At 33.5% G+C, this 18,526-nt stretch overlaps 1 long non-coding RNA gene across 1 annotated transcript in view; it reads left to right on the forward strand.

The window, feature by feature from the left end:
• Positions 1 to 2,254: 2,254 nt before the first annotated feature.
• The window catches only part of LOC141379062 (uncharacterized), a 120,324-nt gene continuing 104,052 nt past the window's right edge, over positions 2,255 to 18,526 (forward strand). The window contains exon 1 of the long non-coding RNA XR_012395016.1: positions 2,255 to 2,376. This is a non-coding gene — a long non-coding RNA (uncharacterized lncRNA). The remainder of the gene's footprint in view (positions 2,377 to 18,526) is intronic.

Consider the following 18,526-nt stretch of genomic DNA (forward strand, 5'->3'; position numbering starts at 1 on the left):
GAAGTGCAGTTATTTACTGATATGACTGTCTGTTTTTACAAAACAGCATGACATGTACTTTTGTATATTTCTAACACTTTTACAATGTTGCATCAAAGTTGCAGAATAGTGAATAAGAAAAACACTTTAATATTTCAATTTGTGGAAACATTCCACAAATCTCAACCAAACAAGTAAGAGGTGTCAGCTTTACATACCCTGACACATATTTACCTTTCAAAATGCTAAATATTCAATTAGTACAATCAGAAGCTTTAACTATTTACCAAAATGTCAAGCACATGATGTTTAACTAAATGTATCAGCTTTTTATTTCAACTTTATCATAAGTATATCACTAAATTATAGGCCAGAAAATAGATTTAGTATCACATAACATAAAAATAAAACAAAAAAAAACATCTTATTGCTACTCTGCAACAAATATAAGCAAACGGTTTTGGTACCCTTTGTATAAAATTGGTGAATATTGTTATTCGTAGATTATCTGATGGTAAAGTGTATGTTTATATATCTCCAGAACGTATAATGCATAACTTGATTTTTAAATTTTTTTAATGTTTTAACAGAACAAATTTAAGAAAGCCTAGGTTTTTAAACAAACTTGACTTTTTAAAATAACTTTTATCTAATAACCAATTATGAGGTAATGGGTCGTAAACTTGATCTCTTTCTTGACCTCAAAGGCATTGTAATAAGTTATGGAATATGGGTTATTTCATAAATTTAATTGTATTTTCTTACAAGTATGTTTCACTTAAATTCCAAAATGAATATGCAAGTGTAGATGTAATCCTATTTCTTCTCAATCATTCTTTGAAAAAGAACACTATCATGAAAGGTGCAAATTTCAGTTAAATATGTGACTGCTTTGAGCCCTAATAGGAATCCAAATAAACAATTGTATTGAACAATTCAAACTGCAGAATAATGTTGAAAAGACTGTACATATTTGCTTAAAAACATTCAAATTAATTGTATTGTCCATTTTGGCAATGAGTTTTGAGATGACTTAAGCTGTGCATTATATTTTGTCAACCTAAAACTTCCATGAAATGTAAAAAATCTATAATATTAGTTCTCTAAAATCTTTCATTGTGAATATATTTACGCTATGACTCTGTATCTTTATTTTATTTTTAAAATAGGTATCCCTACATCATCACGCCTATGTCTTAAATAAAAGACAAGATGTCAACTATCATGAGTTTATGACACCATAGCAGATGTTCATAGTACCGCCCCGTGAGTGAAGGCGGGGCTGTTTGAATGTGTAGATAAAGCACCCCATTATTACTTCTAGCTACCAAGGAGTAATGCTTCTGGCTACAGTCACTGATCCTAAAGCTTTCTACAAGAACCAATTGATCAGGAGTAAAAAGAAGATTAAAGACATAAAAAGGTACTATCTTTGAGGACCACAGCCCCTACTTTGGTCTTGTTTGCACTGAACTATTAGGGATGAACTATCGCTGTTTAAGGACACAGGCCGCATCTTTAAGGTACTACTTTTTATGATCTACACAGATTATGGGACAAACTTTGTATTGTGATTAAAGAAAAAACGTTTTCTTAAAAATATTTTCAGATTTTTTTCTGACAGCCACCATGCAAAGATGGTTGATTGCTATTGTTCTCAAAATACTGACGGTAATGCGCATGAAAGGCCTGAGTACGAGTGCAACCTGTTTTTGATTGTCAAATAAGGTCTATTGTGGACGACATGTTTAAACAGCATTATAGGGACCATATGGCTTTTCTTCTGGAGAAGATCATTAATTATGCGTGTGATTCTAAACATGATTGTACAGGAGATGGCAAACGTGTGAAAAATCTCAAGAGAGAAATGGACGTTGTGAGAGGGACCTTAAACTCATGGGCCAATACGATAAATCATTTGACACACCTGTGTTTTCATAGCAATGGTGCTGTCTGTGCAACCATTACAAAAATTCTGAAGGTGCTGACTGAATTGAGTGATGAGCTAGGGTAACGCAGGTTCTGTATATGTCTACATATATAATAGATATTTGTGTGTCACTGGTTTCACAAAACAAAATAACAAATATTGCTGAGATTGTGGAAGTTATGACCAGCCACATACTAGAACATGACAGAATGCTTTTAGCAGCATTTCTTTGTTGTTTGGTAATAATCAGTAATGTCTTTATTGTTCTGGTGTACCCTGTTTTTTCTTCAATGTATGACTGTACATATGTATTTTTTTTTTCTTAGTTAATTTGTCTTTATTATTGTAATGCAATCCATGTTTGTTCATTATGTACTACTCTATTTCAGTGTATATTTACTTGAAATAAAAGTTTATCAACTCAAGTGTCTATGCCTTTCCTGTAAAAAAGTTAAAAATTGAGCTAGGTGCAAAACATGATGGTGTGAAACAAATCATAGAAACATTGTCGAAACTGATTAAAGCCTTGTATTTATGCCAAATGTATATTTAAATATTTAGAAAATTAGAATGTTGCATAGTGTGTCAAGGACTGGTCACTTGTTTAAAGCAAATGTATAAAATGTAGAACATTTATTAAAATTGGTTAACGTTTAAGTCAACCCAATAATACCCAGTTCTCATGTATAACGGTTTTGTAGTCAGTTTAGAAAGACAACCTAATTTTTTTTTTGCCCAATTTAGTTTTAAAGATGCACTGACATACAATTTCATAATTTATCTTTCATTTGAAAAAGTATTTGAACAAAAGGTATTCATAATATTGTTGGTTGTCTCTGGTTTAAAACCAAAACATTCACAACTCAAACTTTCATGACAGTTCAAAAGAATACATTTTTAATACACAGTACATTAGACACTGTTGAACAAGATATTAATGTAGATTTAGTGGCAACTATTCTTTTAGTTTTGTAGACAGATCGCACTATTGACAGATCGCACTATTATGTTTTTCTCTTCTTTTTCATTCTTTTATAACTTGTTTTAACACATTTGATCTGTTTTTATCATTTTTTATATTTTTCATTATTTGTTTTTATTTTTCTTATACTTGTCTCTTTTATTCCTGTTTATGTAAAGCACTTTGAATTACCACTGTGTATGAAATGTGTTATAGAAATAAACTTGCCTTGTCTTGCCTTGCCTTGCCTTTGTAGATTCATAGTTCTCGTGAAAAAAATATTGTGAAGAATTAGACACCAAAAGATAATTGGCAGTAGAAATGGTTATTGTGATATTTACTGTATGCATTGTAACGGACGCTATAAGAGTTGTGTAAAATTAGACTTTTAACACATACGCAAAAAAGTTTGCAAAGACATTTTGTGTTTTAAAACTGCAGCACTGGATACTTCAATTAGGTCAAATATTTTGGTGAGATGCCCGTGGTCATAAAAACATAATTAAATGTTTCAAAACATTCTGCATCAGAAGGTAGATAAAATAAACTTACTAATGCATTAAAGTTTACTGCAAAGTATTCTTAAAATAAAAAAAGTGTTTACTCTTTGTTATTATTGTGTTTTGCTGGCAGTATTGAGTGTAGCATTCAACTACGATACAAATAATTGTGCCTAAGTGTTGTTATTAATGTTACTTGGGACACTTTAGAGGTTAAAAAGCATTAAGAAATCAGGCGTTGAGCCCTGGCCGTCTGGATGAAACCCAGAAATTCTAACCATTACACCATATTGGTGTAACCAATGTATTTCAAAACATCACTTTTTTTTTCTTTCCCCCCAAATGAAAAATCGTTGTTCCTAAAAACTCCAGAAGAAAGGGGACAACGTTAAGTAACTTTTGAAAACTGACAGTTTTAAAAACATGTATGCTTTGTTACATACAAACTCTGACAGTGGTGCAAAATTACAGATTTTTAGCACATGCATAAAACGTTTACATTTTGTGTTGAAAAACTGCTACAGAGTGGAAAATCAAAAACTTGAATTAGGTCAATGCTATTGGTTTGTAAAAATAAAACTCCAGTCATGCAGTAAGTTTAATGAATAGTATTTTAAACATCACTTTTCCAAGTAAAATGCACAGATAAAGCTTTTATATTCAGAGTGAAAAAACATTCCGTTAGATTTTAGTTTGATCATTTGAAAATGTGTTTGGCAGTAAAAAAAAACATTGTTTAAAGAAACATATACACTCCCAACAAATTGCGTGTAGTGACAAAAATCTTGATTAAGTGTATTTGTAGAAGAAAAGCATCATTTACCCTGTAAAAAAGTAATCAGTCTACTTTCAAGAACTATTTGTAAACTTGACTAATTTTGACAAATTTGTAAACTTACTAGATTTGCCACTATTGTATGAACATGTAAATAGTGGATTCAGTAGTTAAACTAGAAAAATTTACTATAAAACATTAAGTAGATTTAACTAAGGGCTGGAGCTGTACTGTTTTTAGATAAACTGAGAGCCAATTTTTCTTCTTAAAATAAATATCAGTGTTATTCCATTATTCTGAATAATATACATATTTCTCTTTATATGATCAAGTATTTGCAATGAATTAAAAACAGTTTGAATTTAAAATTCAGTAACTAAGTTGTCTAGTAATGCAATTACTACAATTTATTGTAATAAAATTACATTTTATTTATCTTTTGAAACAGAAATAACAATAATGTCTAAAGAGTGATAAGTCCTTTTTAGTAAATATTTTATGTTGATTTTTTTAAACCAACATCAGTGATGACCAGTGCTCAAAACATTAGGCTTTGGATTAACTGTATTACAATGTGTGCCATAAATTACAGGTCATGCATGTAAATAAATTGAAAACATGTTAGTCAAAGGAAAAACTTTCATTTTAAATTGTTTTTCATAATAAAAGTTTTCATTAATTATAAAGACAACTTGAATTTACATCTGTGTTTTTCAACATTTTAGAATATTAAATTTTAGATAACGTTGTTTTAAAAGGTGTGACAATTTATTGTCAATAAAGATTAAGATGTGTTATTTACTGGATTAATATTGTAAACATTTTCCCTGAGATGGGTTGCAGCTGGAAGGGGGTCCGCTGCGTAAAAACTTGCTGAATAAGTTAGCGACTCATTCCGCTGCGGCGACCGTGGATTAATAAAGGGGCTAAGCCGACAAAAAAATATTGTAAACATATTTTAATTTAATACTCCGACAAAGATAAATCAAAATGTTTGTGTGTCTTAAAATATGTATTATTGTAGTAATAATGTGAAAAACAACATAACCTATTAATGAGTATTTTTAGTAAATACTGTGTCGTGGATTCAAGCATACAAAGCCAGACCCAAGTTCGCTCGAGCGCGCACACATGCACGCACGCACGCACGCACGCACACACACACACACACACACATACATATGCATACAGTTGACTGCATGTGGATATATAGATATCAGCACACTTTCTAATCACCTAACAACATATAGTAGTTAGTGGGAGACACCCAGCACATACAATCAGATATACATATTCTACATCTGATATAAATCTATCTTTCACAAGCAGTTGACGGGATGTTATCCAAAGTTTTCCTTATCATCACACGCTCAGACACAGACTGACACACCGAGGAAACACAAACAGGTTAAACAAAGAAATGTTTATGTTAATAGTTTATTAATTATAATATAATATAATAATGTAATAATATAATATAATATAACAATATATAATATAATATAATTAAATTTAATATAAATATAAATATTATAATAATATAATATAATATTATTATATAATATGATATAATTATAATATCAGTTAATAAAATAATGATTTAATATAACTTAATATAATATAATATAATTTAATGTAATATAATAAATATAATTTGTAGCACTAATTAAAAATATTAAATAATGCCTCTAATAACACTAATTTAATTACCGTTATTATTATCATTATATAAGTTTAATTAGTCTGATAAAAATCTAATTACCGGAATCAATAATTTAATTAGTCTGATAAAAATCTAATTACGGGAATTATTATTTTATATAAAAACGATAAGAATCTAATTACCGGAACTATAAAGTTTATATAAAAGGGGCGGGGCTTAGACCGGAAGTCCCGCCTTAGGGGGCGGGGCTACAATCCATCAAACTTTTTGACAGGTAGTCCATCATAATTCTCTCTCTTGTCTGACTGAGTTTGCATTACTGCTTATTTTGACCTCTGCTGGCTGAGAAAAGCTCATTTTCAACGTCCAATACAGAAAGTGATAAAAACAGATCCAGCCCTGAATAGCATTTTCTTTTTAACTTTAAACAACATTTCATGCACTGTTAAACATGTTAAAGCAAGTTGCAAGTGAAAATCTGTGTGTTTGACTGAGTTTGCATTACTGCTTATTTTGACCTCTCTGCTGGTTGAGAAAAGCTCATTTTCAACGTCCAATACAGAAAGTGATAAAAACAGATCCAGCCACTGAATAGCATTTTCTTTTTAACTTTAGACAACATTTCATGCACTGTTAAACATGTTAAAGCAAGTTGCAAGTGAAAATCTGTGTGTCTGATTGAGTTTGCATTACTGCTTATTTTGACCTCTGCTGGCTGAGAAAAGCTCATTTTCAACGTCCAATACAGAAAGTGATAAAAACAGATCCAGCCACTGAATAGCATTTTCTTTTAAACTTTAGACAACATTTCATGCACTGTTAAACATGTTAAAGCAAGTTCCAAGTGAAAATCTGTGTGTCTGACTGAGTTTGCATTACTGCTTATTTTGACCTCTCCTGGCTGAGAAAAGCTCATTTTTAACGTCCAATACAGAAAGTGATAAAAACAGATCCAGCCACTGAATAGCCTTTTTTTTAACTTTAGACAAGATTTTATGCACTGTTAAACATGTTAAAGCAAGTTGCAAGTGAAAATCTGTGTGTCTGACTGAGTTTGCATTACTGCTTATTTTGACCTCTGCTGGCAGAAAAAAGCTCATTTTCAACGTCCAATACAGAAAGTGATCCAGCAACTGAATAGCATTTTCTTTTTAACTTTAGACAGCATTTCATGCATTGTTAAACATGATAAAGCAATTTGCAAGTGAAAATCTGTGTGTCTGACTGAGTTTGCATTACTGCTTATTTTGACCTCTGCTGGCTGAGAAAAGCTCATTTTCAACGTCCAATACAGAAAGTGATAAAAACAGATCCAGCCACTGAATAGCCTTTTCTTTTAAACTTTAGACAACATTTCATGCACTGTTAAACATGTTAAAGCAAGTTACAAGTGAAAATCTGTGTGTCTGACTGAGTTTGCATTACTGCTTATTTTGACCTCTCTGCTGGCTGAGAAAAGCTCATTTTCAACGTCCAATACAGAAAGTGATAAAAACAGATCCAGCCACTGAATAGCATTTTTTTTAACTTTAGACAACATTTTATCCACTGTTAAACATGTTAAAGCAAGTTGCAAGTGAAAATCTGTGTGTCTGACTGAGTTTGCATTACTGCTTATTTTGACCTCTGCTGGCTGAGAAAAGCTCATTTTCAATGTCCAATACAGAAAATGATAAAAACAGATCCAGCCACTGAATAACAATTTCTTTTTAACTTTAGACAACATTTCATGCACTGTTAAACATGTTAAAGCAAGTTGCAAGTGAAAATCTGTGTGTCTGACTGAGTTTGCATTACTGCTTATTTTGACCTCTGCTGGCTGAGAAAAGCTCATTTTCAACGTCCAATACAGAAAGTGATAAAAACAGATCCAGCCACTGAATAGCATTTTCTTTTAAACTTTAGACAACATTTCATGCACTGTTAAACATGTTAAAGCAAGTTGCAAGTGAAAATCTGTGTGTCTAACTGAGTTTGCATTACTGCTTATTTTGACCTCTGCTGGCTGAGAAAAGCTCATTTTCAACGTCCAATACAGAAAGTGATAAAAACAGATCCAGCAACTGAATAGCATTTTCTTTTTAACTTTAGACAGCATTTCATGCACTGTTAAACATGATAAAGCAATTTGCAAGTGAAAATCTGTGTGTCTGACTGAGTTTGCATTACTGCTTATTTTGACCTCTGCTGGCTGAGAAAAGCTCATTTTCAACGTCCAATACAGAAAGTGATAAAAACAGATCCAGCCACTGAATAGCATTTTCTTTTAAACTTTACACAACATTTCATGCACTGTTAAACATGATAAAGCAATTTGCAAGTGAAAATCTGTGTGTTTGACTGAGTTTGCATTACTGCTTATTTTGACCTCTGCTGGCTGAGAAAAGCTCATTTTCAACGTCCAATACAGAAAGTGATAAAATTAGCATTTTCTTTATAACTTTAGACAACTTTTCATGCACTGTTAAACATGTTAAAGCAAGTTGCAAGTGAAAATCTGTGTGTCTGACTGAGTTTGCATTACTGCTTATTTTGACCTCTCTGCTGGCTGAGAAAAGCTCATTTTCAACGTCCAATACAGAAAGTGATAAAAACAGATCCAGCCACTGAATAGCATTTTTTTTTAACTTTAGACAACATTTTATCCACTGTTAAACATGTTAAAGCAAGTTGCAAGTGAAAATCTGTGTGTCTGACTGAGTTTGCATTACTGCTTATTTTGACCTCTGCTGGCTGAGAAAAGCTCATTTTCAATGTCCAATACAGAAAATGATAAAAACAGATCCAGCCACTGAATAACAATTTCTTTTTAACTTTAGACAACATTTCATGCACTGTTAAACATGTTAAAGCAAGTTGCAAGTGAAAATCTGTGTGTCTGACTGAGTTTGCATTACTGCTTATTTTGACCTCTGCTGGCTGAGAAAAGCTCATTTTCAACGTCCAATACAGAAAGTGATAAAAACAGATCCAGCCACTGAATAGCATTTTCTTTTAAACTTTAGACAACATTTCATGCACTGTTAAACATGTTAAAGCAAGTTGCAAGTGAAAATCTGTGTGTCTAACTGAGTTTGCATTACTGCTTATTTTGACCTCTGCTGGCTGAGAAAAGCTCATTTTCAACGTCCAATACAGAAAGTGATAAAAACAGATCCAGCAACTGAATAGCATTTTCTTTTTAACTTTAGACAGCATTTCATGCACTGTTAAACATGATAAAGCAATTTGCAAGTGAAAATCTGTGTGTCTGACTGAGTTTGCATTACTGCTTATTTTGACCTCTGCTGGCTGAGAAAAGCTCATTTTCAACGTCCAATACAGAAAGTGATAAAAACAGATCCAGCCACTGAATAGCATTTTCTTTTAAACTTTACACAACATTTCATGCACTGTTAAACATGATAAAGCAATTTGCAAGTGAAAATCTGTGTGTTTGACTGAGTTTGCATTACTGCTTATTTTGACCTCTGCTGGCTGAGAAAAGCTAATTTTCAACGTCCAATACAGAAAGTGATAAAATTAGCATTTTCTTTATAACTTTACACAACTTTTCATGCACTGTTAAACATGTTAAAGCAAGTTGCAAGTGAAAATCTGTGTGTCTGACTGAGTTTGCATTACTGCTTATTTTGACCTCTGCTGGCTGAGAAAAGCTCATTTTCAACGTCCAATACAGAAAGTGATAAAAACAGATCCAGCCACTGAATAGCATTTTCTTTTTAACTTTAGACAACATTTCAAGCACTGTTAAATATGTTAAAGCAAGTTGCAAGTGAAAATCTGTGTGTCTGACTGAGATTGCATTACTGCTTATTTTGACCTCTGCTGGCTGAGAAAAGCTCATTTTCAACGTCCAATACAGAAAGTGATAAAAACAGTTCCAGCCACTGAATAGCATTTTCTTTTTAACTTTAGACAACATTTCATGCACTGTTAAACATGTTAAAACAAGTTGCAAGTGAAAATCTGTTTGTCTGACTGAGTTTACATTACTGCTTTTTTTGACCTCTCTGCTGGCTGGGAAAGGCTCATTTTCAACGTCCAATACAGAAAGTGATAAAAACAGATCCAGCCACTGAATAGCATTTTCTTTTTGACTTTAGACAACATTTCATGCACTGTTAAACATGATAAAGCAAGTTGCAAGTGAAAATCTGTGTGTCTGACTGAGTTTGCATTACTGCTTATTTTGACCTCTCTGCTGGCTGAGAAAAGCTCATTTTCAACGTCCAATACAGAAAGTGATAAAAACAGATCCAGCCCTGAATAGCATTTTCTTTTTAACTTTAAACAACATTTCATGCACTGTTAAACATGTTAAAGCAAGTTGCAAGTGAAAATCTGTGTGTCTGACTGAGTTTGCATTACTGCTTATTTTGACCTCTCCTGGCTGAGAAAAGCTCATTTTCAACGTCCAATACAGAAAGTGATAAAAACAGATCCAGCCACTGAATAACATTTTCTTTTTAACTTTAGACAACATTTCATGCACTGTTAAACATGTTAAAGCAAGTTGCAAGTGAAAATCTGTGTGTCTGACTGAGTTTGCATTACTGCTTATTTTGACCTCTCTGCTGGCTGAGAAAAGCTAATTTTCAACGTCCAATACAGAAAGTGATAAAAACAGACCCAGCCACTGAATAGCATTTTCTTTTTAACTTTAGACAACATTTCATGCACTGTTAAACATGTTAAAGCAAGTTGCAAGTGAAAATCTGTGTGTCTGACTGATTTTGCATTACTGCTTATTTTGACCTCTCTGCTGGCTGAGAAAAGCTCATTTTCAACGTCCAATACAGAAAGTGATAAAAACAGATCCAGCCACTGAATAGCATTTTCTTTTTAACTTTAGACAACATTTCATGCACTGTTAAACATGTTAAAGCAAGTTGCAAGTGAAAATCTGTGTGTCTGACTGAGTTTGCATTACTGCTTATTTTGACCTCTGCTGGCTGAGAAAAGCTCATTTTCAACGTCCAATACAGAAAGTGATAAAAACAGATCCAGCCACTGAATAGCATTTTCTTTTAAACTTTAGACAACATTTCATGCACTGTTAAACATGTTGAAGCAAGTTGCAAGTGAAAATCTGTGTGTCTGACTGAGTTTGCATTACTTCTTATTTTGACCTCTGCTGGCTGAGAAAAGCTCATTTTCAACGTCCAATACAGAAAGTGATAAAAACAGATGTATCCACTGAATAGCATTTTCTTTTTAACTTTAGACAACATTTCATGCACTGTTAAATATCTTAAAGCAAGTTGCAAGTGAAAATCTGTGTGTTTGACTGAGTTTGCATTACTGCTTATTTTGACCTCTCTGCTGGCTGAGAAAAGCTCGTTTTCAACGTCCAATACAGAAAGTGATAAAAACAGATCCAGCCACTGAATAGCATTTTCTTTTTACTTTAGACAACATTTCATGCACTGTTAAACATGTTAAAGCAAGTTGCAAGTGAAAATCTGTGTGTCTGACTGAGTTTGCATTACTGCTTATTTTGACCTCTGCTGGCTGAGAAAAGCTCATTTAAAACGTCCAATACAGAAAGTGATAAAAACAGATCCAGCCACTGAATAGCATTTTCTTTTTAACTTTAGACAACATTTCATGCACTGTTAAACATGTTAAAGCAAGTTGCAAGTGAAAATCTGTGTGTCTGACTGAGTTTGCATTACTTCTTATTTTGACCTCTGCTGGCTGAGAAAAGCTCATTTTCAACGTCCAATACAGAAAGTGATAAAAACAGATCCAGCCACTGAATAGCATTTTCTTTTAAACTTTAGACAACATTTCATGCACTGTTAAACATGTTAAAGCAAGTTGCAAGTGAAAATCTGTGTGTCTGACTGAGTTTGCATTACTGCTTATTTTGACCTCTGCTGGCTGAGAAAAGCTCATTTTCAACGTCCAATACAGAAAGTGATAAAAACAGATCCAGCCACTGAATAGCATTTTCTTTTAAACTTTAGACAACATTTCATACACTGTTAAACATGTTAAAGCAAGTTGCAAGTGAAAATCTGTGTGTCTGACTGAGTTTGCATTACTGCTTATTTTGACCTCTGCTGGCTGAGAAAAGCTCATTTTCAACGTCCAATACAGAAAGTGATAAAAACAGATCCAGCCACTGAATAGCATTTTCTTTTTAACTTTAGACAACATTTCATGCACTGTTAAACATGTTAAAGCAAGTTGCAAGTGAAAATCTGTGTGTCTGACTGAGTTTGCATTACTGCTTATTTTGACCTCTCTGCTGGCTGAGAAAAGCTCATTTTCAACGTCCAATACAGAAAGTGATAAAAACAGATGTAGCCACTGAATAGCATTTTCTTTTTAACTTTAGACAACATTTCATGCACTGTTAAATATGTTAAAGCAAGTTGCAAGTGAAAATCTGTGTGTTTGACTGAGTTTGCATTACTGCTTATTTTGACCTCTCTGCTGGTTGAGAAAAGCTCATTTTCAACGTCCAATACAGAAAGTGATAAAAACAGATCCAGCCACTGAATAGCATTTTCTTTTTAACTTTAGACAACATTTCATGCACTGTTAAACATGATAAAGCAAGTTGCAAGTGAAAATCTGTGTGTCTGACTGAGTTTACATTACTGCTTATTTTGACCTCTCTGCTGGCTGAGAAAAGCTCATTTTCAACGTCCAATACAGAAAGTGATAAAAACAGATCCAGCCACTGAATAGCATTTTCTTTTTAACTTTAGACAACATTTCATGCACTGTTAAACATGTTAAAGCAAGTTGCAAGTGAAAATCTGTGTGTCTGACTGAGTTTGCATTACTGCTTATTTTGACCTCTGCTGGCTGAGAAAAGCTCATTTTCAACGTCCAATACAGAAAGTGATAAAAACAGATCCAGCCACTGAATAGCATTTTCTTTTAAACTTTAGACAACATTTCATACACTGTTAAACATGTTAAAGCAAGTTGCAAGTGAAAATCTGTGTGTCTGACTGAGTTTGCATTACTGCTTATTTTGACCTCTGCTGGCTGAGAAAAGCTCATTTTCAACGTCCAATACAGAAAGTGATAAAAACAGATCCAGCCACTGAATAGCATTTTCTTTTTAACTTTAGACAACATTTCATGCACTGTTAAACATGTTAAAGCAAGTTGCCAGTGAAAATCTGTGTGTCTGACTGAGTTTGCATTACTGCTTATTTTGACCTCTCTGCTGGCTGAGATAAGCTCATTTTCAACGTCCAATACAGAAAGTGATAAAAACAGATCCAGCCACTGAATAGCATTTTCTTTTTAACTTTAGACAACATTTCATGCACTGTTAAACATGTTAAAGCAAGTTGCAAGTGAAAATCTGTGTGTCTGACTGAGTTTGCATTACTGCTTATTTTGACCTCTGCTGGCTGAGAAAAGCTCATTTTCAATGTCCAATACAGAAAGTGATAAAAACAGATGTAGCCACTGAATAGCATTTTCTTTTTAACTTTAGACAACATTTCATGCACTGTTAAACATGTTAAAGCAAGTTGCAAGTGAAAATCTGTGTGTCTGACTGAGTTTGCATTACTGCTTATTTTGACCTCTCTGCTGGCTGAGAAAAGCTCATTTTCAACGTCCAATACAGAAAGTGATAAAAACAGATCCAGCCACTGAACAGCATTTTCTTTTAAACTTTAGACAACATTTCATGCACTGTTAAACATGATAAAGCAATTTGCAAGTGAAAATCTATGTGTCTGACTGAGTTTGCATTACTTCTTATTTTGACCTCTGCTGGCTGAGAAAAGCTCATTTTCAACGTCCAATACAGAAAGTGATAAAAACAGATCCAGCCACTGAATAGCATTTTTTTTTTAACTTTAGACAACATTTTATCCACTGTTAAACATGTTAAAGCAAGTTGCAAGTGAAAATCTGTGTGTCTGACTGAGTTTGCATTACTGCTTATTTTGACCTCTGCTGGCTGAGAAAAGCTCATTTTCAATGTCCAATACAGAAAATGATAAAAACAGATCCAGCCACTGAGTAACATTTTCTTTTTAACTTTAGACAACATTTCATGCACTGTTAAACATGTTAAAGCAAGTTGCAAGTGAAAATCTGTGTGTCTGACTGAGTTTGCATTACTGCTTATTTTGACCTCTGCTGGCTGAGAAAAGCTCATTTTCAACGTCCAATACAGAAAGTGATAAAAACAGATCCAGCCACTGAATAGCATTTTCTTTTAAACTTTAGACAACATTTCATGCACTGTTAAACATGTTAAAGCATGTTGCAAGTGAAAATCTGTGTGTCTGACTGAGTTTGCATTACTGCTTATTTTGACCTCTGCTGGCTGAGAAAAGCTCATTTTCAACGTCCAATACAGAAAGTGATAAAAACAGATCCAGCAACTGAATAGCATTTTCTTTTTAACTTTAGACAGCATTTCATGCACTGTTAAACATGATAAAGCAATTTGCAAGTGAAAATCTGTGTGTCTGACTGAGTTTGCATTACTGCTTATTTTGACCTCTGCTGGCTGAGAAAAGCTCATTTTCAACGTCCAATACAGAAAGTGATAAAAACAGATCCAGCCACTGAATAGCATTTTCTTTTAAACTTTAGACAGCATTTCATGCACTGTTAAACATGATAAAGCAATTTGCAAGTGAAAATCTGTGTGTTTGACTGAGTTTGCATTACTGCTTATTTTGACCTCTGCTGGCTGAGAAAAGCTAATTTTCAACGTCCAATACAAAAAGTGATAAAAATAGCATTTTCTTTATAACTTTAGACAACATTTCATGCACTGTTAAACATGTTAAAACAAGTTGCAAGTGAAAATCTGTGTGTCTGACTGAGTTTGCATTACTGCTTATTTTGACCTCTGCTGGCTGAGAAAAGCTCATTTTCAACGTCCAATACAGAAAGTGATAAAAACAGATCCAGCCACTGAATAGCATTTTCTTTTTAACTTTAGACAACATTTCATGCACTGTTAAACATGTTAAAACAAGTTGCAAGTGAAAATCTGTGTGTCTGACTGAGTTTGCATTACTGCTTATTTTGACCTCTCTGCTGGCTGAGAAAAGCAAATTTTTAACGTCCAATACAGAAAGTGATAAAAACAGATCCAACCACTGAATAACATTTTCTTTTTAACTTTAAACAACATTCAATGCACTGGTAAACATGTTAAAGCAAGTTGCAAGTGAAAATCTGTGTGTCTGACTGAGTTTGCATTACTGCTTATTTTGACCTCTGCTGGCTGAGAAAAGCTCATTTTCAACGTCCAATACAGAAAGTGATAAAAACAGATCCAGCCACTGAATAGAATTTTCTTTTTAACTTTAGACAACATTTCATGCACTGTTAAACATGTTAAAGCAAGTTGCAAGTGAAAATCTGTGTGTTTGACTGAGTTTGCATTACTGCTTATTTTGACCTCTCTGCTGGTTGAGAAAAGCTCATTTTCAATGTCCAATACAGAAAGTGATAAAAACAGATCCAGCCACTGAATAGCATTTTCTTTTTAACTTTAGACAACATTTCATGCACTGTTAAACATGTTAAAGCAAGTTGCAAGTGAAAATCTGTGTGTCTGACTGAGTTTGCATTACTGCTTATTTTGACCTCTCTGCTGGCTGAGATAAGCTCATTTTCAACGTCCAATACAGAAAGTGATAAAAACAGATCCAGCCACTGAATAGCATTTTCTTTTTAACTTTAGACAACATTTCATGCACTGTTAAACATGTTAAAGCAAGTTGCAAGTGAAAATCTGTGTGTCTGACTGAGTTTGCATTACTGCTTATTTTGACCTCTGCTGGCTGAGAAAAGCTCATTTTCAATGTCCAATACAGAAAGTGATAAAAACAGATGTAGCCACTGAATAGCATTTTCTTTTTAACTTTAGACAACATTTCATGCACTGTTAAACATGTTAAAGCAAGTTGCAAGTGAAAATCTGTGTGTCTGACTGAGTTTGCATTACTGCTTATTTTGACCTCTCTGCTGGCTGAGAAAAGCTCATTTTCAACGTCCAATACAGAAAGTGATAAAAACAGATCCAGCCACTGAACAGCATTTTCTTTTAAACTTTAGACAACATTTCATGCACTGTTAAACATGATAAAGCAATTTGCAAGTGAAAATCTATGTGTCTGACTGAGTTTGCATTACTTCTTATTTTGACCTCTGCTGGCTGAGAAAAGCTCATTTTCAACGTCCAATACAGAAAGTGATAAAAACAGATCCAGCCACTGAATAGCATTTTTTTTTTAACTTTAGACAACATTTTATCCACTGTTAAACATGTTAAAGCAAGTTGCAAGTGAAAATCTGTGTGTCTGACTGAGTTTGCATTACTGCTTATTTTGACCTCTGCTGGCTGAGAAAAGCTCATTTTCAATGTCCAATACAGAAAATGATAAAAACAGATCCAGCCACTGAGTAACATTTTCTTTTTAACTTTAGACAACATTTCATGCACTGTTAAACATGTTAAAGCAAGTTGCAAGTGAAAATCTGTGTGTCTGACTGAGTTTGCATTACTGCTTATTTTGACCTCTGCTGGCTGAGAAAAGCTCATTTTCAACGTCCAATACAGAAAGTGATAAAAACAGATCCAGCCACTGAATAGCATTTTCTTTTAAACTTTAGACAACATTTCATGCACTGTTAAACATGTTAAAGCATGTTGCAAGTGAAAATCTGTGTGTCTGACTGAGTTTGCATTACTGCTTATTTTGACCTCTGCTGGCTGAGAAAAGCTCATTTTCAACGTCCAATACAGAAAGTGATAAAAACAGATCCAGCAACTGAATAGCATTTTCTTTTTAACTTTAGACAGCATTTCATGCACTGTTAAACATGATAAAGCAATTTGCAAGTGAAAATCTGTGTGTCTGACTGAGTTTGCATTACTGCTTATTTTGACCTCTGCTGGCTGAGAAAAGCTCATTTTCAACGTCCAATACAGAAAGTGATAAAAACAGATCCAGCCACTGAATAGCATTTTCTTTTAAACTTTAGACAGCATTTCATGCACTGTTAAACATGATAAAGCAATTTGCAAGTGAAAATCTGTGTGTTTGACGGAGTTTGCATTACTGCTTATTTTGACCTCTGCTGGCTGAGAAAAGCTAATTTTCAACGTCCAATACAAAAAGTGATAAAAATAGCATTTTCTTTATAACTTTAGACAACATTTCATGCACTGTTAAACATGTTAAAACAAGTTGCAAGTGAAAATCTGTGTGTCTGACTGAGTTTGCATTACTGCTTATTTTGACCTCTGCTGGCTGAGAAAAGCTCATTTTCAACGTCCAATACAGAAAGTGATAAAAACAGATCCAGCCACTGAATAGCATTTTCTTTTTAACTTTAGACAACATTTCATGCACTGTTAAACATGTTAAAACAAGTTGCAAGTGAAAATCTGTGTGTCTGACTGAGTTTGCATTACTGCTTATTTTGACCTCTCTGCTGGCTGAGAAAAGCAAATTTTTAACGTCCAATACAGAAAGTGATAAAAACAGATCCAACCACTGAATAACATTTTCTTTTTAACTTTAAACAACATTCAATGCACTGGTAAACATGTTAAAGCAAGTTGCAAGTGAAAATCTGTGTGTCTGACTGAGTTTGCATTACTGCTTATTTTGACCTCTGCTGGCTGAGAAAAGCTCATTTTCAACGTCCAATACAGAAAGTGATAAAAACAGATCCAGCCACTGAATAGAATTTTCTTTTTAACTTTAGACAACATTTCATGCACTGTTAAACATGTTAAAGCAAGTTGCAAGTGAAAATCTGTGTGTTTGACTGAGTTTGCATTACTGCTTATTTTGACCTCTCTGCTGGTTGAGAAAAGCTCATTTTCAATGTCCAATACAGAAAGTCATAAAAACAGATCCAGCCACTGAATAGCATTTTCTTTTTAACTTTAGACAACATTTCATGCACTGTTAAATATGTTAAAGCAAGTTGCAAGTGAAAATCTGTGTGTCTGACTGAGATTGCATTACTGCTTATTTTGACCTCTGCTGGCTGAGAAAAGCTCATTTTCAACGTCCAATACAGAAAGTGATAAAAACAGTTCCAGCCACTGAATAGCATTTTCTTTTTAACTTTAGACAACATTTCATGCACTGTTAAACATGTTAAAACAAGTTGCAAGTGAAAATCTGTTTGTCTGACTGAGTTTACATTACTGCTTTTTTTGACCTCTCTGCTGGCTGAGAAAAGCTCATTTTCAACGTCCAATACAGAAAGTGATAAAAACAGATCCAGCCCTGAATAGCATTTTCTTTTTAACTTTAAACAACATTTCATGCACTGTTAAACATGTTAAAGCAAGTTGCAAGTGAAAATCTGTGTGTTTGACTGAGTTTGCATTACTGCTTATTTTGACCTCTCTGCTGGTTGAGAAAAGCTCATTTTCAACGTCCAATACAGAAAGTGATAAAAACAGATCCAGCCACTGAATAGCATTTTCTTTTTAACTTTAGACAACATTTCATGCACTGTTAAACATGTTAAAGCAAGTTGCAAGTGAAAATCTGTGTGTCTGACTGAGTTTGCATTACTGCTTATTTTGACCTCTCTGCTGGCTGAGAAAAGCTCATTTTCAACGTCCAATACAGAAAGTGATAAAAACAGATCCAGCCCTGAATAGCATTTTCTTTTTAACTTTTAACAACATTTCATGCACTGTTAAACATGTTAAAGCAAGTTGCAAGTGAAAATCTGTGTG

This window comes from Danio rerio, chromosome 19, assembly GCF_049306965.1.
Source record: "Danio rerio strain Tuebingen ecotype United States chromosome 19, GRCz12tu, whole genome shotgun sequence".
In the NCBI taxonomy this organism is placed as follows: Eukaryota; Metazoa; Chordata; class Actinopteri; order Cypriniformes; family Danionidae; genus Danio; species Danio rerio.